The 8875-nt window shown below is 49.1% G+C and overlaps 1 long non-coding RNA gene across 1 annotated transcript; it reads left to right on the top strand.

Moving 5' to 3' along the window:
- The first annotated feature begins 1562 nt into the window (after nucleotides 1-1562).
- Nucleotides 1563-5356, top strand: LOC120875624. Its single transcript, XR_005724004.1, has 2 exons — nucleotides 1563-2012; nucleotides 4688-5356. It is a non-coding gene; the product is annotated as an uncharacterized LOC120875624 (long non-coding RNA).
- Nucleotides 5357-8875: the final 3519 nt, after the last annotated feature.

Raw genomic sequence — 8875 nt, 5'->3', positions numbered from 1 at the left:
CTGTTGCTCCCTTCTCCTCCTGCCCTCAGTCTTTCCCAGCATCAGGGTCTTTTCCAATGAGTTGGCTCTTTGTATCGGGTAACCAAATATTGGAGCTTCAGTTTCAGCATGAGTCCTTCCAATGAATATTCAGGGTTGATTTCCTTTAGGATTGATTGGTTTGATCTCCTTGCCATCCAAAGGACTCTCAAGAGTCTTCTCCAGACTAGTCATTTATTGGTTTTCTTATAATAGTGAAAGTACTGGAGTTTATGAACAATTTACCTTTTTAATAAAAAAATATATAAGTCAGAGCAGTATTTTACTCAGAGTTCATCTGATTGCAAGCCACAGAAACAGTTTGGGGAAAAAAGGGGAGGATGGACTCTCTCACCAGGAAGTTGCAGGAGGACAACCCCAGGCAGTGGGACCCAGGGGTGGTCCAGGACTCTCTCTGTGCCTCTCGGCCCCTGCTTTTCGCTGTGCTTGTGTCTTCCCATGTACATGGTGACTTCCTGCTGTAGAACTGGCTTTCTCCATAAGACTGGGAACCTGGCCATCGGAAAATCATGGATTCACATGGAAGCTTACGTCCCCCCCAACAGCTTGTTGGGGGAATAAAAAGAGGGCAAATCTCCAAGAGTGTGATTGATCCTCTGGGGTCAGGTGCCCTCCTCCAGGCCAGTCACTAAGGGCTGGAAGGTGGGATGTGACCATTGGAACAGCCTGGCGCTTTTCCCTACTCACCAATCTGCACTGTGACCCGGAAGGCAGAAGATGGCAGCTCCTGTTTGGACAGCATGGTTGGAGGCAGGGGGTTGAACAATTCCCCCAAAGAATGGGGGTGTTGTCCCCCGAAGAAAGGCAGCTATTCTTTCCATATGTCTATAAAGATGTGCAAGGCTAGCACACCTTTAAAAAGTCTGAGAGGTCTTCCCAGTGGTGGCCCAGTGGTGAAGAATCTGCCTGCCAGTCCACGGGGCATGGGTTTGATCCTGGCTCCAGGAAGTTCCTACATGCCAAAGGGCAACTAAGCCTGCGTGCCACAACTACTGAGCCCGTGCGCCCTAGGTCCCATGCTCCACAACAAGAGAGGCCACCACAGTGAGAAGCTGGCCCACCGCAACGAGAGAGTGGCCCCTGCCTGCTGCAGCTAGAGAAAGCCTCATGCAGCAGTGAAGACCCAGCGCAGCCATAAATCACTAAATGAAACATTTAAAAGTGTCTGAGATAATAGAACTAATGGAAATTTTGAAATAACTTGGGTAAAGGGGACTATCATTTTCTGAATGCTTATTATGGAACAAATTATTTGCATATGCCATCCTGAATAGTAACTCTGTGAAGCAGATATTGTTTACCCTCATTTACCAGCGAGGAAACAGCACAGAGGAGTGGCTTGCTCCAAGACACACTGCTCCATGGCTGAGCCAGTCTTTGAACTCAGTTCTGTTTGATTTTAACCCTAGACTCTTAACCATCATAATACTTTGGCTTCCTCATGAATCTACCCAATGAACCGATACATGTGTAAAAACATTAATACCTTATTCTTGTTCTGATTAATAGTATTGGACTTCTGCGGCAGTTTAAAAAGGTGGCTGCGAACTCCCTTTGAAAAGCCAGTCCACGTCCCCTCTCCTTCCATCCAGGCAGGCTTGTGACCACTTTGATCAGTAGAGTCTGGTGGAGACGATGCTATAGGACTTCTGAGGCTGGAGTAGGAATCAAAGATGCCTGGTTTCAGAGTGTTTGAAATAAGGGAAAGATGAAATTCAGAACTAGCTGGGAACAAACCAAGTAGCAAAGTAGTGGTTTTTCCCAATAGGGAAACTGTTGCAAAAATCCTTGGCTCCAGGCTGCAATCTCCCTTCCTCCACCAGATGGCGTAGATGCATCGGTCGCTCCCTCCTCGGCCGGTCCCCACAGAGCGGTGAAAGAACCGATGGGTTCTGCGATACTGTGGATGACCCCACCGCCGCCTGGATCCTTGGTTCCAAAACTGCAGAGAGCAGAACCCCAGGAGGACCTGGGTAAGGCCGCTTTTGGGAACCTCCTCCTTCTTTGGGAGAAGGCAGAGCGGCTTCCCTGGTGGCTGAGACAGTAAAGCGTCTGCCTGCAATAGCGTCTTGCCTGCAATGCTGGAAACCGGGGTTCGATCCCTGGTTTGGAAAGATACCCTGGAGAAGGAAATGGCAACCCATTCCAGTACTCTTGCCTGGAAAATTCCATGGATGGAGGAGCCTGGTAGGCTACAGTCCATGGGATCACAAAGAGTCGGATACGACTATGTGACTTCACTTTCAGAGCCTCCAAAGGAGGGTAGACCTGAAAACAAAATTTTCCTGGCGGGATTCACCATCCCACTACAGGAGGGATCAGTCTCCTCACTGGGAGCCCCTTCAGACGGCTCAGTTTCCCCTATCAATAGGATTTCATCAAGGGACGTTGTCCGCAACCCTTCTGATGAAAAGCCAGAGAACCCTGGATTTACTGCCACCTTTCCTCACTTCTTTTCATCCCATCCAAACCAGAGGACTCCATACGCATGATCTAACAAGTCTAGCAGTACCAGAAAAAGAGTCCACCTCCTGCCTGTGTGGGCCAATTATTTTCTTGTCTTTCTGATTTTGGTGGAGAATGCAAACACGGGAGATAAAAATTTTCTGAGGCATTGCATACCTGAAAATGTCTCTATTCTATTATTACATTAGGTTACTAGTTGACAGGGCATAGGATTTCATGGAAATCGTTTTCTCTTACAGCTTTGAAGACTTTATCCAGCTGTGTTCTGGCTGAGAAAACTGATCCCATTTATTCCCATTTCTGATCACTTGTATATTAATGACTTTTTCCTTTCTGGAAGCTTTTAGAATAATTTCCTTATCCTTGGTATTCTAACATCATAATGGATCTTTTCCCATTCTTTGTGCTGGGAATTAGGTGGGTCTTTTTTTCTTAACTTGATATATGATTGACTTTTAATATTATATGTTACAGTGTATAATATAGTGATTCACAATTTTTAAAGGCTATACTCTATTCCATTTATAGTTATTATAAAGTGCTGTTGTTTACTGTGCTATATGATATATCCTTGTAGCTTATTTTATTTTTGGCTATGCTGGGTCTTAATTGCCGTGCGGGCTCTACTCTAGTTGTGGCGAGTGGGGGCTACTTTTTAATTGCAGTGCACAGACTTCTCATTGAGGTGGTTTCTCTTGTTGCTGAGCACAGACTATAGGGCATGGGCTTAGTAGCTGTGGGGCATGGGATTAGTTGCCATATCTTGGCGATTGTAAATAGGGCTGCTATGAACATGGAGGGTGCATGTAGCTTTCCAGGGTGGCCCTTTCAGTCTGTGAACTTGTGTCAGGAACTCTGGGAAGTTTTTTTAATCATGGAATTCTCTAGGCAAGAATATCCTTCTCCAGGGATTCCTTTCGTTATGATCCCTCTATTATTTCTTTCTGGAACTATTATTTGACCGTTGGACTTTCTGGATTTATCTTCTACTTTACTTCTGTGGTCTCTTTGTGATTTTTGTTTGCTTTCTTGCAATTGTCCCTTAAGCTTATCTTCCAACTTCTCTCTCAATATTTTTCCTGCTGCCACAATTTTAATTTTCAAATGCTTCTTCCTTATGATTAAGTTTTGTTTTTAGCATCTTTTTTCTGTTCCGTGGGTGTAATATCATCCCCTACGTGTCTGAGGATGTTAATCATTTGAAGGCATTTTTCTCTGTCCCATCTGTGTTGTCTCTGAGCTCTCCACTCCTTTTTTTCTTAACTCCTGTCTTCTATACTGGATGCTTTCTTCAGATGTCTGGTAACCCGTTGTTTTTCATCTTATATTTCTTTTCTTTTCCTTTCTTCCTTTCTTTGCTGTGCTGTGCAGCTTGCAGGATCTTAGTTCCCCAACCAGGGATCAAACCCATGTCTTCTGCAGTGGACGTGCAGAGTCCTGACAGTACTTACATGTCAGTACTTACAGATCACTGTCCTGGGGTCCTTGTGTTTCTCTAGGGAAGAATGTTCCAGTGTCCTGCCTGAGGTGTATCCATCGGGCAGAGAGAATTCTGAGAATGGGGTGGCACAAAGCGGGAGGACTTAATCTCTCACTTAATCCCTCTTTTGAAATACAGAGCCTTGGGGTTTCCCTGGCAGTCCAGTGGCTAAGACTACACCTTCCAAGGCAGGGGGTGCAGCTTCCCTCGTCAGGAGCTAAGATCCCACATGCCTTGCAGCCAAAAAGCTGAAGCATGAAACAGAAGCACTATTGTAACAAATTCAGTGAAGACTTTAAAAATGGTCCACATTAAAAAAAAAAAATCCTTTAAATAAATAAAGAAAACACAGAGCTGCATCCCTTCCACTGTGCCTGTTTCCCCGATTCAACCTCTGCTCAGAATAAAAGCCCAGTTTCCTGTGTGTGTGTCAGAGGCTGGGGCATCCTTGGGGCTGCGTGGAGCGGGCCAGTGGGTTGGGGATCCCACTTCCAACCATGCCTCCGGCCCCACTTCCACTCCTACCTTCTGCCGGAACAGGTGCCTCCGAGTCCTCGTGGTCCTGCCTTCTCAGCTCTGCCACCTCCTCCCTCTGCTTTTCACCTTCCAAAACGTCAACGTTTCTTCCCCCTCGTTGTTGCTGCTCCTGTCCTCTGTGTCTTTCTGTTTCACCAGTGTCTTGTTTCTCTCCTGTCTTTTTAGCGGGGCTTTGAGAACAAACAGCTGAATGCATGTGCTTCAGGGTCCACGTTTAGCTGGCAGACTGGAGTCTACCCTGCAGGAGCAGAAGGGCAGGGTGAAGTGAGAGGGTGGGCTCCAGAGCCAGGCACGTCTATGGCTGAGCTCTGGCTCCATGTCTCCATACCCCTGTGTGACCTTGGGCAAGATGATCAGCCTCTCTGAGCCTCGGATTGCTTATCAGTAAAATGAGCCAAAAATGACCTGTTAACTCACAGAGGTGTTGATGAGGCCGGATTTTCATCCCAGGCCTGTTGGAGCACAAGGCCACACTCTGAGCCATCACACCGGCCTGCTTCCCTAGAGAATGGCACAAGTCAGAGAGGGGCTTCTTGGCCAGCCAGGGCTCTGGGATGAAGACACACGGAACAGAACAACCCCCAAGCTGCCTTAACACTGTTAGTGAGATAAAAATATGTATTGTTCAAAATTGTGAATGGCCTGTATAAGAGAAAAAGGTCTTTAACAAGTTGAAATGACAAAATTAATCTATTATCACTCCAAATTGCATGTTTGTTAGAGAGTTCACAGCAATGCCAAATCCCATATAAACCTTGTGTTCACATTATGTACTTGTCATGGTAACAACTATTGGGTTAAAAATGTATTCGGTTAACATTTTTTTTAAAAAGATACATTGATTTATTTTATATTTTTGGCTGTGGTAGGCCTTCGTTGCTGACAAGGGCTTTCTATGGTGGCAACTGCCGGGGCTGCTCTCCAGCTGCGGGGCGCTGGCTTCTCATTCCAGTGGTTTTTCTTGCGGTGGAGCAGGGGCTCTAGGCACACAGCTTCCGTAGTTGCAACATGTGGGGTCAATAGTTGCGGCAAAGGGGGTCTCTAGAGCACAGGCTTAGTAGTTGTGCTGCATGGGCTCACTCGCTTCAAGGCACGAGGATAGTGGAATGGCTGATTCCGAAGACTGCGACTAGAAGAAAGGGAGGAGGGTCCCTTGGTGGAGGAACAGCAAGGGGCGTCCCGGGGTCTGTTTCGTCCAAACCTTGTTGAAGCAAGAGATGGATTCTCCGGACTGCAGAGTGCGCTGCCTGAGACTGAATGTCTTTCCAGTTCAGTGGGATAGTGACTTTGAGTCAGATTTAAATTGAATTAGAAAAAAAAAAAGAGGCCAGACCACTGCAGGTTTGCAGTCCCTAACCCTGGTGCTTGCTCTCACGCCCACCAGCAAGTACGTGGCTCTCTGTGGCCCGCCCTGCAGGAGTAGATGCCCACTGACTGTGTGCGCCTGAGCAGGGTCCCCCAAAGCCTCCATCCTGAGGTCCTGCTAGAATGGCGTGTCAGAATACCTCCTGACCAGAGGGACAGGGGGAAGCAGGGCCCAGCTCTGGAAGCAGGGGAGAAGCCACTGCACCCAATGGTGGGCAGGGGGTGGAACACCCATCACCCCGTGAGTGGCAGCGGGCAGGGCTGGTTCATCTTCAACACTGGACTGGCCTGGATACCTTCCTGGGGTCCTGCTACACCTCATCTTCTACCATCTGCCACTGCCCACCAGGCCAGTTCATGACGGCACTGATTCAGGACACGCCGTGGACGACAGCTGAGCGGCACACAGGTAACTGGGTGGCTAAGAGGCAGGAGGTCCAGGCATCCTTTCAGGCAGAGTCAGCTCCTCATTGTGGCTCATGAAGACTGTTGTGATCCACCTCCTGATGACCCCCCGTCATCCCATCTCTAGCCATTTCCCAGCACAGCTTCATATGACGCAGCCATGAAAAGGCTTGAAGCTCTGACACGGGCTACAGTGTGGGTGCACCTTGAACACACTCTGCTCAGCGAGAAGGACACCCTATCTTGGTCTGCCCGGGCCGCCATAGCAAAACAGAAGGCTGGGGGCTCAGCAACAGGAACGCATTTCCTACAGCCCTGGAGCCCAGACGTCTATCAGGGCGTCAGGATGGTCAGGTTCTGGTGAAGCTCTGTTCTTGGTGGGGGCCGGGGTCTTCACTGTGTCCTCACATGGAGGAAGGGCTGAGGAGGCCTCTTGGGGGTCTCTTATGAGAGCACTAATCCCATTCATGGGGTCTCTACTCTCACGACCTCATCACCTCTTCAAGGCCCCCCCTTCTCACACTGTGGGGGTTAGGTTTCAACATGTGAATTTGTGGGGAGGACACCAACATCCAGCCAGAATAATCACAACCTATATGGTTCCATTTACAAGAAATATCCAGAACAGGCAAATCCAGAGACAGGAAATGGGTGAGTGGGGCCAGGCTCTAGGGGAGGGCAAGGACAAGGGCAATGGGAGGACCTGAATAAACCCTGCACTTTAGGATGTTAAGGAATAAGCCAGTTCTGACTCCAAAACTGTTGGAACTGTGTCTTTGACTTGCTCTGTTACTTTTGTTACTATAATCACACTTAAAGGCCTGGCTCCGAGAATCCTGCCTCTCTGCCTGGCTTCTAAACTAAAGTGCCTTTGTTAACCCTGTCTGCCAGTAGATGGCAGGAAGGGAGAAATTAACATATCCCCAGCCTGAGGCTTGCCTTTCTACAGGATATTTCCGAGATTAATGGCCTTTTTAGTTTGTTTCTTCACCTCCTCCTCTAATTTGTAAAAGAACCTGGCATCCAGACCCCGACAAGATGCTTACTTGGAGACATTAATTGGCCATCTTCTTGGTCAGCCGGCCCCTAGGATACAGTCATATTCCTTGCCTCAACACCCTGTGTCATGCAGGGAGCATAGCAAGCTTGGACTTCTGTGTGTCCACACCCAAGGGACCCCTGACCCTGCTCCTGACCTCTGTCCTTGGCTGATTTTAATCTGCATCCTAAGCAGCTCTGTGCCAGCTGCAAAGAGAGGGAGCGTGTTCACACGCCCCTCCCAGGGCAGGCAGGGGGCCCATCTGCTAATGTGGGCAGAGCTCTCCCAGGGCAGGGGGCCTGTCTGGGCAGGGCTCAGCGCACTGGAACTGTGCAGAGCACACTTGCAGAGCACCTCCCAGCTCTCTTCCTGAGGTCAGGAAGAGCTGGCCCTGAGCACCTCAGAGCAGGACCTGGACTAACAAACAGCTAGCTGCTCCTGGGCAGGTCAGAAACCCTGGACTTCACTCTGTGCGCCCTCCTTCCAGCTGGTCTTTTTTATGCCCAAGTCGTGAAATCTCCCAATGACCACCAGGGAGCCAATATCCGATGCAAAAGCAAGAGAGTTTTTATTACCAAGCTCGAGCTGGGGCTCCCACCAATATCGACACAGCGGCTATAGGGAGGAGCCCCGAGCTCTGGGTTTCATTGCTTATATAGGGTATTCGTGCGTGAAAAATTTGAAAAACGGGAGTTTCCGAGTTGGGAGATGTCTAACTGGTTACCTTCTGTGGAAGGGTTAGGTGTTGGGTTCTGATTGGTTCCCATTTCCCGGGCTTGCCACAGGTTCTCATTGGTTCCCATTTCCCAGGCTTGCCATGGGTTCTGATTGGTCCCAGGGTGGTGGGGTGAGGTTAAGGGATTTCCAAAAAGCTCTTTTCCGGGAATTTTTACAAAATGGAATCTTCCTTAACAAAATGGAGTAGCTTAGGTCCTTCATCTTCAGAGGCTTCCACTGCACCCTGTCTGGACCTACCACCCCTCTTCTCCCTGACTCCTGGGTTCCTCTCCTTAGGAGAAAGTCTTCTTGAAATTTTCTCCCACTCCTGGGCCAGATACAATGATTAGAAATTAAGTCAGAGCTGCAGCCCCATGTCTATCCCAACCCTCAGACCCACACTTGTTCCTTGCACCTGGCCGGCATAACAAGGCCCATTTTCTGCAACTTCGAGCCCCTGGTGGGTGAGGATTGGCTGCCCTGGATGAGTTGGCCAGCCCTTGCCAGCAACGCCTGGGTGGAGGTCTTTATAAACAAGCCCCCTCCAGGCAGCAGGCTTCCCTGGTGGCTGAGGTGGTAAGTGAATCTACCTGCAATCCTGGAGACGCAGGCTCGACCGCTGGGTCAGGAAGACCCCCTGGAGAAGGGAATGGCAATCTACTCCAGTATTCTTGCCTGATAAATCCCATGGACAGAGGAGCCTAGTGGGCTATAGTCCATGGGGTCACAAGAGTCAGACACGACTTGGTGCCTAAACCACCACCGCCACCCCCTCCAGGCAGCAAGAGTGCCTGGTGCCTAAACCACCACCGCCACCCCCTCCAGGC

The sequence above is a fragment of the Oryx dammah genome, unplaced genomic scaffold, assembly GCF_014754425.2.
Source record: "Oryx dammah isolate SB20612 unplaced genomic scaffold, SCBI_Odam_1.1 HiC_scaffold_16, whole genome shotgun sequence".
NCBI classification, from domain to species: Eukaryota; Metazoa; Chordata; class Mammalia; order Artiodactyla; family Bovidae; genus Oryx; species Oryx dammah.
This window is presented reverse-complemented; position numbering and strand designations above follow the sequence as displayed.